Source organism: Sorex fumeus, unplaced genomic scaffold (genome assembly GCF_029834395.1).
Source record: "Sorex fumeus unplaced genomic scaffold, SorFum_2.1 ptg000041l, whole genome shotgun sequence".
NCBI classification, from domain to species: Eukaryota; Metazoa; Chordata; class Mammalia; order Eulipotyphla; family Soricidae; genus Sorex; species Sorex fumeus.
This window is the reverse complement of record NW_026606098.1, coordinates 13,405,361-13,418,946: the sequence shown is the minus strand read 5'-3', so window position 1 is coordinate 13,418,946 and position 13,586 is coordinate 13,405,361.

The window sequence follows — 13,586 nt, the reverse complement described above, 5'->3', positions numbered from 1 at the left end:
TGCATATCAAGCAGAATAGTAACACTGAACGTGAAGGACTAAACCACACCTCTCACAATGGTAAAGCAACGCAAAAGCCCACCAAACATTCATATTGAAGAGTCTAGCCCAGATGACACCAACAGTACTGTAGTGTTAGACAACCTCTCTGACAAGGAATTCAGAAGGGAGCTACTTAGGATGCTTAGGGAATTAAAAGAAACAATGGAAAGCAATGCCAATAGAAGACAAGAGGATCTGAAGGCAGAAATGAGGAAAATGCAATCAGAAATGTCAGACCTGAAAAATCTCGTAGGCGAATTGAAAAGCTCAGTGGAAGGCCTCAGCAGCAGAGTAAGAGCGGCTGAGAACAGAATCAGTGAGCTCGAAGATGAAGTTCAGAGACTCTCCAGAAAAGAGCAGAAAATGGAAAAGAGACTCACAATTCGGGAACAGATGGCAAGAGAAGATCGTGATGAAGCCAAGAGGGGTAATATAAGAATTATTGGAGTCCCAGAGGGACAGGAAGAAAACCTCAATGAAGAAGAAACTGTCAAAGACATCATTGCTACAACATTTCCAGAGCTGAAGAAAACTTGTGACCACATTCAGGAGGCCCGAAGGGTACCAGCTAGAAGAAATCCGAATAAAAATACCCCAAGACACATTCAGATCAAAATGACCAAAACCTTAGACAGAGACAAAATTCTGAAAGCAGCAAGATCGAAGAAAGAAATCTCTTACAAAGGAGCATCCTTAAAATTCACAGCTGATTTTTCTGATGAAACCCTCATGGCCCGAAAACAGTGGTGGGACATAGTAAAAAAACTCAATGAAATAAATGCCTCCCCCAAAATACTTTTCCCAGCAAGACTCTCATTCATAATAGAAGGAACAACACACAGTTTCACAGACAAACAACAGCTCAGGAACTTCATAGACTCAAAACCATGGTTACAAGAACAACTAAATGGGCTACTTTAAGGCAAGAAAGGCCCCTCAAATACACCAAACTTTAACAGAACAATGGGACAAAATCCCATAACAATAATCTCTCTCAATGTCAATGGGCTAAACGCACCAATTAAAAGACATAGAGTGGCAGGATGGATTAGAAAATTGAACCCAACATTCTGCTGCCTGCAAGAAACGCATCTCAATAGTCAAAGCAAACACAGACTCAGAGTCAAAGGCTGGAAAACAATCCTACAGGCAAACAGCTCCCATAAAAAAGCTGGGGTAGCCATCCTTATATCAGACCACATCGATTTCAGAGTGAGGAAGGTCATAAGAGACAGTGAAGGCCATTTCTTATTGATCAGAGGATCTGTACAACAGGAAGAACTTACAATAATAAATGTATATGCACCTAATGAGAGACCAGCAAAGTCTTAAAACAACTACTCATAGATTTGGAAAAAGACATCAATAGCAACACAATACTAGTGGGAGACTTCAACACTGCTTTGTCACCTCTGGATAGATCAACCAGACTCAAGCTTAGCAAGGACATACTTCATTTGAGGGAAACAATGGAAGAAAGGGACTTAGTAGATATATACAGGACACTTCATCCACAAAAAGCTGAATACACATTCTTCTCAAGCGTCCATGGAACATTCTCCAAGATAGACCACATGCTGAGCCACAAATCATGCCTCTATAAAATTAAGAAGGTAGAGATTGTATCAACAATCTTCTCAGACCATAATGCGCTGAAATTAGAAGTAAATCACACACAAAAACAGAAAACTAAATCAAACACCTGGAAATTAAACAGTGCACTATTGAACAACGAGTGGATTAGACAGGAAATCAAAGAGGAAATCAAAAGATTCCTAGAAACGAATGAAAATGAGAACACGAGTTACCAAAACTTATGGGACACAGCAAAAGCTGTGTTAAGAGGAAAGTTTATAGCTCTACAAGCATTCCTCAGGAAGGAGGAGCGAGCACACATAAGTAACCTAACCTCACAGCTTAAGAGCTTGGAGAAGGACCAAAAAAAGGAGCACAACCCGAACAGGAGAAAGGAAATAATAAAACTCAGAGCAGAGATTAACGAGATGGAAACCCAGAAAACAATCCGAAAGATCAATGAAACCAAGAGCTGGTTCTTCGAGAAAATTAACAAGATCGATAAGCCTCTAGCAAAACTCACAAAGAAAGGGAGAGAGAAAACCCTAATAAACCGAATCAGAAATGAAAAGGGGATCATTACAACAGAAACCACAGAAATTCAGAGGATCCTCAGGGAGTACTTTGAGAAGCTTTATGCCACGGAACATCAAAACCTCGAGGAAATGGATAAATTCCTAGACTCCTACAGACTCCCAAGGCTGAACCAAGAAGACCTGGAATACCTGAACAGACCTATCACCATCAAGGAAATTGAAATGGTAATAAAAAGTCTCCCCAAGCACAAAAGTCCTGGCCCGGATGGATTCACTAGTGAATTCTTCCAAATCTTTAAAGAGGACTTACTCCCAATGCTCTTTAAGCTTTTCCACGAAATTGAAATATCAAAAACACTTCCAAACAGTTTCTACGAAGCAAATATCACACTGATACCAAAAGCAGACAGAGATACCACAAAGAAAGAGAATTACAGGCAGATATCCCTGATGAACACAGATGCAAAGATCCTCAACAAACTACTAGCAAATAGAATCCAACTACTCATCAAAAAGATCATACACCATGACCAAGTAGGATTCATCCCAGGGATGCAAGGATGGTTTAACATTCGGAAATCAATCAACATAATCCACCATATCAACAAAAGAAAAGATAAAAAGCATATGATCATATCAATAGATGCAGAGAAAGCATTTGATAAGATCCAGCACCCCTTTATGATGAAAACCCTAGCCAAAATGGGTATAGAGGGGACCTTCCTCAACATAATTAAAGCCATCTACCACAAGCCTACAGCAAGCATCATCCTCAATGGGGAAAAACTGAGAGCCTTCCCTCTAAGATCAGGGACGAGACAGGGATGCCCACTCTCTCCACTGCTGTTCAATATAGTACTGGAAGTACTTGCAATAGCGATTAGGCAGGAAAAAGATATTAAGGGCATTCAGGTAGGAAAGGAAGAAATCAAGCTCTCACTATTCGCAGATGATATGATACTCTACTTAGAGAACCCAATAACTTCCACCAAAAAACTCCTAGAAACAATAGACTCGTATAGTAAAGTTGCAGGCTATAAAATCAATACCCAAAAGTCCATGGCTTTCCTATACGCAAACAGTGAGAGAGAAGAAAGCAACATGAAAAAAACAATCCCATTCACAATTGTGCCCCAGAAAATCAAGTACCTAGGAATCAGCTTAACTAAGGAAGTAAAGGACCTGTACAAAGAAAACTACAAAACGCTACTTCAGGAAATAAAAGAGGACATGAGGAAATGGAAAGATATCCCCTGCTCATGGGTCGGGAGACTTAACATTGTCAAAATAGCAATACTACCGAAAGCATTGTATAAATTCAATGCAATCCCTATAATGATACCCATGACATTCTTCAAAGAAATGGAGCAAACACTCTTGAAATTTATATGTAACAATAAGCCCCCACGAATAGCTAAAGCAATTCTTGGGAAAAAGAAAATGGGAGGAATCAACCTCCCGAACTTCAAACTGTACTACAAAGCAGTAATAATTAAAACAGCATGGTACTGGAACAAAGGCAGAACTGCAGACCAATGGAACAGGGTTGAATACACTGACATCTCTCCTCAATCATATGCTCATCTAATCTTTGATAAAGGTGCAAGTAATGTGAAGTGGAGTAAGGAAAGCCTCTTTAATAAATTGTGTTGGCATCACTGGATGGCTACATGCAAAAAAATAGGCTCAGAACTCTGCCTAACACCATGTACAAAAGTAAGATCAAAATGGATTAAAGACCTCAACATCAGACCAGAAACCATAAGGTACATTGAAGATAAAGTTGGCAAAACCCTCCATGACATTGAAGCTAATGGTATCTTCAAAGATGCCACGCCACTGGCCGAGCAAGTGAAAACAGAGATAGATAAATGGGACTATCTTAAACTAAGAAGCTTCTGCACCTCCAAAGAAACAGTGACCAAAATACAAAGACAGTCTACAGAATGGGAAAGGATATTCACCGAATACACATCTGACAAGGGGTTGATATCCAGGATATACAAAATACTGGTTAAACTCCACAAGAAGAAAACATCCAACCCCATCCAAAAATGGGGCAATGAAATGAACAGAAACTTTCTCAAAGAAGAAATCCGAATGGCAAAAAAGCACATGAGAAAATGCTCTACATCATTAATCATCAGGGAGATGCAGATCAAAACCACAATGAGATACCATCTCACACCTCAGAGACTGGCCCACATTCAAAAGAACAAAAGCAACCGATGCTGGCGTGGATGTGGCGAGAAAGGGACACTCCTTCACTGTTGGTGGGAATGTCCACTGGTTCAGCCCTTCTGGAAAACAGTATGGACGATTCTCAAAAAATTAGAAATTGAACTCCCATTTGACCCAGCAATACCACTCCTGGGAATATATCCCAGAGAGGCAAAAATGTATAGTCGAAGTGACATCTACACTTGTTTGTTCATTGCAGCACTCTTTACAATAGCCAGAAACTGGAAGAAACCTGAATGCCCAAGAACAGATGACTGGTTAAAGAAACTTTGGTACATCTACACAATGGAGTACTATGTAGCTCTTAGAAAAGATGAAGTCATGAAATTTACATACAAGTGGTACAATATGGAAAGTATCATGCTAAGCGAAATGAGTCAGAAAGAGAGGGATAGACATAGAAAGATTGCATTCATCTGGGGGATATAAAGTAACAAAGTATGAGATTAATACCCAAGAATAGCTGAGATCAGCACCAGGAGGATTACTCCATAACTTAGAGGCCAGCCGGGTATCCTAGAGGAAAGGGCTGTTCAGATAGAGAAGGGAGCACCAAATAAAGGATGTTTGGAGGATCCTCCCAGGAGGGGAGATGCATGTGGAATGTAGACTATGGACTAAAAATGTTTGCCACTCAATGCCTCTTTTGCAGACCACAACACCCAAAAGGAGAGAGAGAACACAGGGGATTGCCCTGCCACAGAGACAGGGGGGATGGGGGAATGGGGGTGGGAGGGATATTATCCATGGTGGTGGAAAATGGGCACTGGTGGAGGGATGGGTATCTGATCATTGTATAATTGAAACCAAAGCACAAAAAATTGTAAATCTACAACTTTAAAATAAATAAAATAAAATAAAGGGGGAAAAAAATAAAATAAATTAAATATAAAAAGTAAAAAAAAAAAAGAAATGAGCAGACAGACAAACCTCTCGAAAGGGCGGGCGCTGGGGGCGTCCCGGGGTGGGGAGACGGCGGAGGCTCAGGGCTGCTCCCAGATCGACCACTCACTTTCACTCCGCGGCCAGCGAGGAAACTGGCCCTGCCCTACGCCCCCGCGCCCTGGCCGCCCCCTTCCCGCCCCAACCCCGCACCTCACCAGGCAACAAACAGGGTGGAGATTGCTCCGCCCACAAAGACCCCATGGAAAGGCGGGGCTCTGTGACCTCACCTACACTTCCGGTCAGAGTTTTAAAGGGCCAGACACCACAGAGTCCTGACCAGGTCCTCTCAAATCGGGAAGGTTCATTGTTTCCCCATTTCTGGTCTTGGATCAGATAGCAGGACATGGAGGGGTGGTGGTGTCATCAGGTACCAGATGGATGGAGTGAACACATGGTCTGGGGAGCCAAAGTTTTTGTTTTCACTAAGGCAATGAAATTCACAAAGATTTCCTGGCAAACTCCCACCAGTAAGCGCCTCACACCTTATCCCCAAACATCACCACAAAAAGAAAAAAACAATGCTGAGAAATCACTGGATGTTACTATTCAGATATCATCATTTTTGGTGTTGATTTATTCATTATTGGGGGGTACATTCTGTAGGGCTCAGCACTTTTGCCTGACTGCTCAGGTCTCATCCACACTGGGCAAGGGGAACCCTCCAGGGATCTAATCAAGGAACCTGGCTCAGCTACTTCCAAGCTGGACTATCCGAACATCCTCAGTAGAACCCACAAATCCAAGGCCTTAAATACTTCAAAAAAAAAAAATAAAAACACCTTTACCAACAGAGTGCACTGTAAAATCCTGGGACACCTACTCAGGGAGAGATGAGGAGTCTGGGGGACTTTGCAACTTGATGTGAGAACAGAATTTCATGATGTACAAAAACACCAACACTGGAATCTGACAGACATTAAAGGGGTAGGGTGTTGCCTTGCTTCCACTGATCAATCAACCCTGGGGGCTGTGACCCTCTTTGGTGCTGACGGCTTTGACTTTTCCCCCAGGTCTTTGTAATGAGCCTCCTGCTAACAGATGCTGGAGACATGGTGACACACCGTCTGCAGGTGTGGGAGAAGGACACGATGACATACTGTAGTGACAGGCGCACATTTTCAGAAGGGAGCCCTCAATGTGTCTGCTGACCGGGGTGTCCAACACTCTCCTGTTTGAGGCCACGTTTGTGTCTATCTGTTCTGTTCTGTCTTTGGCGCCATGCCCATATGGTGCTCCATGAGTACCCCCAGCTCACTGCTCAAGGATGCCTGGGGCCGTCAGTGTCATTGGGGTCACTTTTCCTGCTAAGAGATAATTGGGTGCGGCTTCAATACAGGAACAACAGGCACTTATGCCCTCACATAGCTCTGAGTCAGTCACTCGCTGACATTGTCTGTCACCGTCTCATTCCTAGAACATGGAACAGGGAATGTGGGATATGGCATTGGGGGAGAGGGGGCGTCTGGTGTTTTGTTCCAACCCAGTGTTGCTTTGTGTGGTCCTGTTGTGTTTCTCCTCAGGTTTTCCCCTCTGTAGTGCTCATTGGATTTATCCCTGGAATAGCTACATGCAAGTCCGGAACCTGCCTCGAACCTGTCCAGAACCTGCAGGGACTTTCTAGAATAATGTTGTAGCAGATCTGGCTCCCTGTGAGGGATTCCTGGGATCGTTAGTCCACAAGGTGGTTGGAAGCTGGTTCCTCCAGACTGGAATGGGGAGAACGAGAGGCTCTGAGCTCCTCGAGGGCGCCGAGTGTCTCATCCTAACACCCCATAGTATGCTCTACGATGGCCTCGCTCCTGTCCCTTGTATCTGTTGGCTCAGTACACAGTGACCTTCCTTGAGGTGGCTTTGAGCTTCACCCGGAGGAATGGATAGAGGTCATAATGCTAAGTGTGTGCAGTGTACAGGCAAGCCCCAACCTGTTGGAGTATCTCTGGAGTCCCTGGCTTTATTTCTTATGAGTTCAACTCAATTTTTTTTTGCTCTGATTGTTTCATTTTGTGGCCCAGCTTCTGATGGTCATGGGTGACTCAGGAATCACTCCTGATTCAGTCCCTGGCTTACAGTATGGTCCTCAGGCACAGCCAGGAGTGTTTCCGCAGCCCAGAGCTAGTAAAAAGTCCTATACATTGCTGTGTGTGACCCAAAACAAACCAAATAAATTTACTTCTCTTTGTACACTTGAGTGTTTTGCTTCTTCTCTTGGTATTGTTTCAAGGATACACTCGGCATTTTCATTACCTTTTATTTGTAATTTTTAAATTTTGGGCCAGAGTGATAGCATAGAGTTTAGGGCGTTTGCCTTGCATGCAGCCGACCCGGGTTCGATTCCTCTGCCCATCTGGGAAAGCCCGGCAAGCCACCAAGAGTATACCACCCACACGTAAACCCCTGGCAATCTACCAGTGATGTAATCAGTATGCCAAAAACTTTAATAAGAAGTCTTACAATGGAGATGTTACTAGTGCCCGCTCGAGAAAATCGATGAACAATGGGAGGACAGTGCTACAGTGCTTTTGAATTGTGTTCCTTTAGGTTTTTGGCTTTTGGGTCACACTCAGTGGTGTTCAGGGGTTACTCCTGGCTCTGCACGTAGGAATTACTTCTGGCAGTGCTCGAGGACCATATTGAATGCTGGGATTCAGACCCCATTGGTTTGCCTGCAAGGCAAATGCCGTGTCCACTGTGATGTCATTCAAGTCTCTAAGATCATTTCTTTCTTAGAGTTTTACAGCTCAGCCGCTGTTGTGCTCAGTGCTTGGGTCACTGCAAGTGATCTTGGGAGGCCAGGTGGTGCCCAGCATCAGGTCAGAGGTTCTGCGTGCTACGCATGATCCCCAATCCTGTGCATTGTTGCCCAGCCTGCATTGGATTCTATGAAGTTTTTTTTTTCAATTTCTTTGGGCCAAACCAGCAGTACTCAGGGTTTCTTCCTGGGCTCTGCATTCCGGGATCATGCCTGGCTGATGGGGGGCATATGGGGTTGTCAGAGATCGAACCTGGATTGACCATGGGCAGGAAGAGAGCCCCACCCTGTATACGGCCTGCAACCCTCCATCTTCCCTTTTGTTTTTACCTCAATGTAAACTTGTGGGGCTTGACATCCTTGCCCTTGAATGAGAGCTTGGGTTTACTCCAAACTCTGCACTCAGAGTGAACTCAGGATCTCGAGTTGCTGGTATCCTCGACAAGGGGTCCAGCAGTCATTGATCACATGGGTAAAGGAATAAGTAGGCTCTCTTATGGAAAGCTGACTGTGAAGGCCAATTTTGTGAGGACATGAGGCCTCCCGTGAGCGCCCCACGCGTCCCCATCTCAGTACTGTGAGCGGTAGGGCCACGCCAGCTTGGGGGCCACTTTTCTGCTTATTATTCACTTGTTCCCCAATATCCAGGCAGTTCCTGAGGAGCAGCGGAGGCTTTAGGAGGACCCGGACTTTGTGGAGTATTGTGGGTGTTGTTCTGGGGTGCATGGGTTCTGGGGGTCCGTGTGATCCTGGTGGGGGGCTCTGCAGCCACAATCACCGCCAGGTCCGAAATGGGCCCCAGCCGGTGGGAGCAGAGCTGATCGAGGGGGCTGCGGGCCTTGGGGTGAGGGACATATATATCAAAGCACTTTGAGCCTTGGCTATCCACGTTGTAACCCATATTCCACCTTGTGAGCACCACCAAGACTGAGTCCTAATTGCAGTGGCAGGAATAACCGATTCGCCTAAGCTGTGTGGCCTCCAACCAAAAAATGGAAGGCAGATTTATTTTGAGAGGCAGGGAGGCAGCTCCCCAAGGACAAGGGACCTTGTTGCTTTCGGTCCTGTATTTCTCAGTTACCATGATGTCCAGGGACATCCTGAGAGTGTGGTCATGAGAGGTGGTTTGGGTTTACAAATGAAAATTTACTTTCTGGGCTAGTTTTTGTGGTTTTTTATTTGGGGGGGGGCGAGTAGCCCATCCGTGCATCTGGTTCATCAGGGCTTACTCATGGCTCTGGCTCAGGTATTATTCCTGGCGGTGCTCTTGGTCCAATCCGGATATCAAGGGTTGATCCGTGGAAGCAAGGCAACACCCTACCCCTTTACTGTCTGTCAGATTCCAGTGTTGGGATTTTTGTACATCATGAAATTCTGTTCTCACATCAAGTTGCAAAGTCCCCCAGACTTCTCATCTCTCCCTGAGTAGGTGTCCCAGGATTTTACGGTGTGTTCTGTTGGTAAAGATGTTTTTATTTATTTTTTTGAAGTATTTAAGGCCTTGGGTTTGTGGCTTCTGCTGAGGATGTTCGGATAGTCCAGCTCAAAAGTACCTGAGCCAGGTTCCTTGATTAGATCCCTGGAATGTTCCCCTTGCCCACTGTGGATGATCCCTGAGCAGTCAGGCAAAAGTGCTGAGCACGACAGAATGTGCCCCCCAACAATGGATAAATCAACACCAAAAATTATGAGAACTGAATAGTAATGTCCAGTGATTTCTCAGCATTGTTTTTATTTTGGATGTTTAGGGATCAGGTGCGGGGCGCTTACTGGTGGGTGTTTGCCAGGAAATCTTTGTGACTTTAATTGCCCTAGTGAAAACAGAAAATCTTTGGCTCCATAGATCATTTGTTCACTCCATCCATCTGGTACCTGGTGACACCACCCCCCTCCACGTCCTGCTATCTGATCCAAGACCAGAAATAGGGAAACAATTAGCCTTCCCGAGTTGAGAGCACCTGGTCAGGACTCTGTGGTGTCTGGCCCTTTAAAACTCTGACCGGAAGTGTAGGTGAGGTCACAGAGCCCCGCCTTTCCATGGGGTCTTTGTGGGCAGAGGAATCTCAACCCTGTTTGTTGGCTTGTGAGGAACATGGGTGGGGCGGGAAGGGGCCGCCCCCGCCCAGGGCGCGGGGGCGTTGCATAGGGACATTTTTCTCCCTGGCCGGCCTCGGAGTGGTCCATCTGGGAGCCCTGAGACTCCGCCGGCTCCCCAGCCCGGGACGCCCCCAGCGCCCGCCTTTTCGAGAGGTTTGTCTGTCTACTCCTTCAGGGCTTCACATCGAGGGAGGTTATTTCAGAGGCGCGTGCGGTGGGGGGGCGGTGGTCCAGGGCAGGTGGGCTGATAAGTGTCTTGGAAGGTTCGAGTGCGAAAGTCTTTCAGAAAGGGTCAGGAACAAAGGAAATAAGGACAACCAGAAGAGAAAGAGTTTTCTTTTCAGGTTTGTTTTTCATTGTGTGTCCTTGTCACCCTGGCCGGGGCGACACCATGGGGTCGGGGGCACGAGACCCTCGCCCTCCCCTCCAACTCATCTGTTCTGGCCCCCAACCGGAGAAGAACGTGCCGGAGCCCGAGGGAGCCCCAGCTTGCCCGCAAGTCTCATGGCCCTTGCGGGACCACCACAGCTTTGGCTCTGCGCCAGGGGGCCTCACCAGGGGTGGGGCGTAGGGACATCTCGAGAATGGCCCCCAGCTGCCTACCTACATCCCCCACTTTCCAGGCCGACTGTCGTGTCTAGGCGGGTTGAAAAGGAGTCAGAGATAAGTGGTTTCCCTCGGCAAGGGGACCCGGGGGCTCATTCTTTGGCCTTTTGTGGGAGAGGGCTGGGGCCTCACCTGGCGTGTTCAGGGCTCTCTCCTGAACTTTCCCTCAAGAATCGGCCCTGGCAGTGTTCGGTGTACCCCGTACCCTGGTGAGCAGCGTGAAGGCGCATCAGCACCCCACTGCCTGGTGGGGGCAGGAGGGCGCTGGGTGCGTTTCTCCTGGGCTTGGGGCTCAAGAACATTGGGCCCAGAGTTTGCTTGTCACTTGTTGCTGGTTCAGCCATCAGGCTCCGAGGGCTTTTTCTTTTCCTTTCTTTTTCCCCCTTTGTTTTCTGTTTCCTTTTAGGTCCACGGCCTGTGATGCTCATGGGGTTATTCCTGGCTCTGCACTCTGGTCACTCTGGGTGCTGTTCAGGGGACGCTATGAGATCAGGATTACAATCACGACCATCCTGTCGTCCGTCGATTGCCTCGAGCAGGCCCCAGTAACGCCTCCTTCGTCCTAGCCCTGAGATTGTTTCAAAAAGTTATTAAAGGATCTTTCAGGTTTAGGAGAATGAGACCCATCTTATGAGATGCTGGGGAATAAATCCAGGTTGTCCGCCTGCAAGTCGGACGCTTCTGGTGCCATTTCTCCTACCCCGGTGTGTAGAGTTTGCAGAGGAGTCAGGGCTGAGGGCTGGCAGGAGGCGGGGTGGGGGAGCATCAGGGCTGGGCCAGAGAGCGTCCTTCAAACAAAAGTGCAGTCTTAGCAGGAAGAAGCCCAGGCACTTCGAAGCTGTGTCCCAAGGCCTCATACTGCATTATAGGATCACCATTGGCCACCGCACCTTTATTTATTTTATTGATTTATGTAGTTTGTGGGTACCGCTGGCAGTGTTGATGGGTTCCTCCTCCTGCCTCTTCACTCAGGCCCCCAGGAAAACCCCTGGTCCTGACGCCTGTGTTACCAGTTTGGCTGCACAGCCTGTGGTATTGCGGTGCCTGCAAAACACATTTTGCCTTTTTCAGTAAGTAGTGAATGAGTGAACCCACAACAAAGCTAGTTGGGGCCTGACTGCTAGTACGGTGGGGACATTCTTAATGAGCACTCGGTCGACCCGGTTCAGTCACGTGACCCAAACGTCACCGAGTCTGGTCAGAAAGCAAAACCTGACCATCTTGTGTATTGTCATGGTACTCACACCCATGGTCCAATCAGATCTTCTGTTTTCTCTGGGCCTGTTTGGATTCTGAGAACCATAGCGATGTTCTCCACCTACACTGCCTCATTCATTTCTTTCCACAAATTCTTACGTCATCTGTTGCGTGTCATTGCGTAACTCAAACTGCAGACTCAGGTATTGGCATTGCAGCAATTTGATTTGAGAGTGGAATCACTGAGTATTCGTCAGCTGGTAAAATTTACACATTGGGGACAGACATTATGCTGGCAGGGGAATCAAGTATGTGATTTTGAAGGTGGATGACAGGGCACTGCAGAGAGGAAACCTAGAACCTAATGCTTGGGGTAGAGGCCCTTAGCTTCACTGGGTGGTGAAATCACTGCTCAAAACCTTAAGAAATTCCTATTTTTTCTTTTGAACAAGATCTTTATTTCTATTTCTTTCATTTGATCGAAACTGGTAATTGTTTCAAAATAACTAGCTTGGGGGTGGAGCGATAGATCAGTGGGTATAGACTTGGTTCTTAAGTGACCGGCCCGGGTTTTATTCCTGGCGTCCCTTTGGGTCGCCTGGGGACCACTATGAGTCATTCCTCAGTGCAGAGACAGGAGTAACCCCTGTGCTTCACCAGGTGTGACCCAAAAAGCCAAAACTGAAAAAGAAAACCAGTTTGAGGGCACTAGTGTCAGTGTGGTGAGGAGGAGAAAGGTTTGCATCCATTTGCTCCCCTACAGACCCTCCAAGAGTGATCCCTGAGCACAGCGTGGTGTGTCTCTAAAGAATACAAACTTCAAAATAAAAGGACCAAAAAGAGTATTGATCCTGAGAGCCATCCATTTTGGTGAGATGAGCCCCTGTGGCTCGTCGTGTCTGTAGGGATGCAGGGTTGCCTTCACTCCATGCATCAGGCGCTCCACACTGAGCTCCACACTGAGCTTGAACTGAACCCTGACTCGAATCTATTTTCTTTTCTCTTGGAATGGCGTGTTAGCTTTCTGCTATCACTGTTGCTGTCCTCATCATTGTTCATGGATTTGCTCGAGCGGGCCCAGTAACGTCTGCGTTGGAGACTTTGTTGTTACTGTGTATGGCGTATCGAATACATCCCGGGGAGCTTGCCAGGCTATGCCTTGCGGGCGAGATACTCTCTGGAGCTTGCCCGGCTCTCCGAGAGGGGTGGAGGAATCGAACTCAGGTCGGCCATGTTGGCTGCGTGCAAGGCAAACGCCCTACTGCTGTGCTCTCTCTCTCTACCGCCTTCTGCAAAGGGAGTTATTTCCACGTGTGTCTGTTTATTGAGTTAAAAAAAAATAAATAAAACACTGATCATATGGGGCTTTCCTAGTGCATTATTTACGAGGGACAAGGTCAGTGGCTCAGGCCTCCATTAGTCTGACTTGGCAGACTCCGTTAGACTTGGGCACTTGGAGGTCTGGGGACAGACAGGAGGAGATGGAGCCCCGGGCTGCTCCTGTCCCATATAGCCTTGGCCATGCCCTGCCTGTGAGGCATCTGCCTTGCCATTACATATGCGCCACGACACGCCCATGCTCTCATGATCTCAGGCAT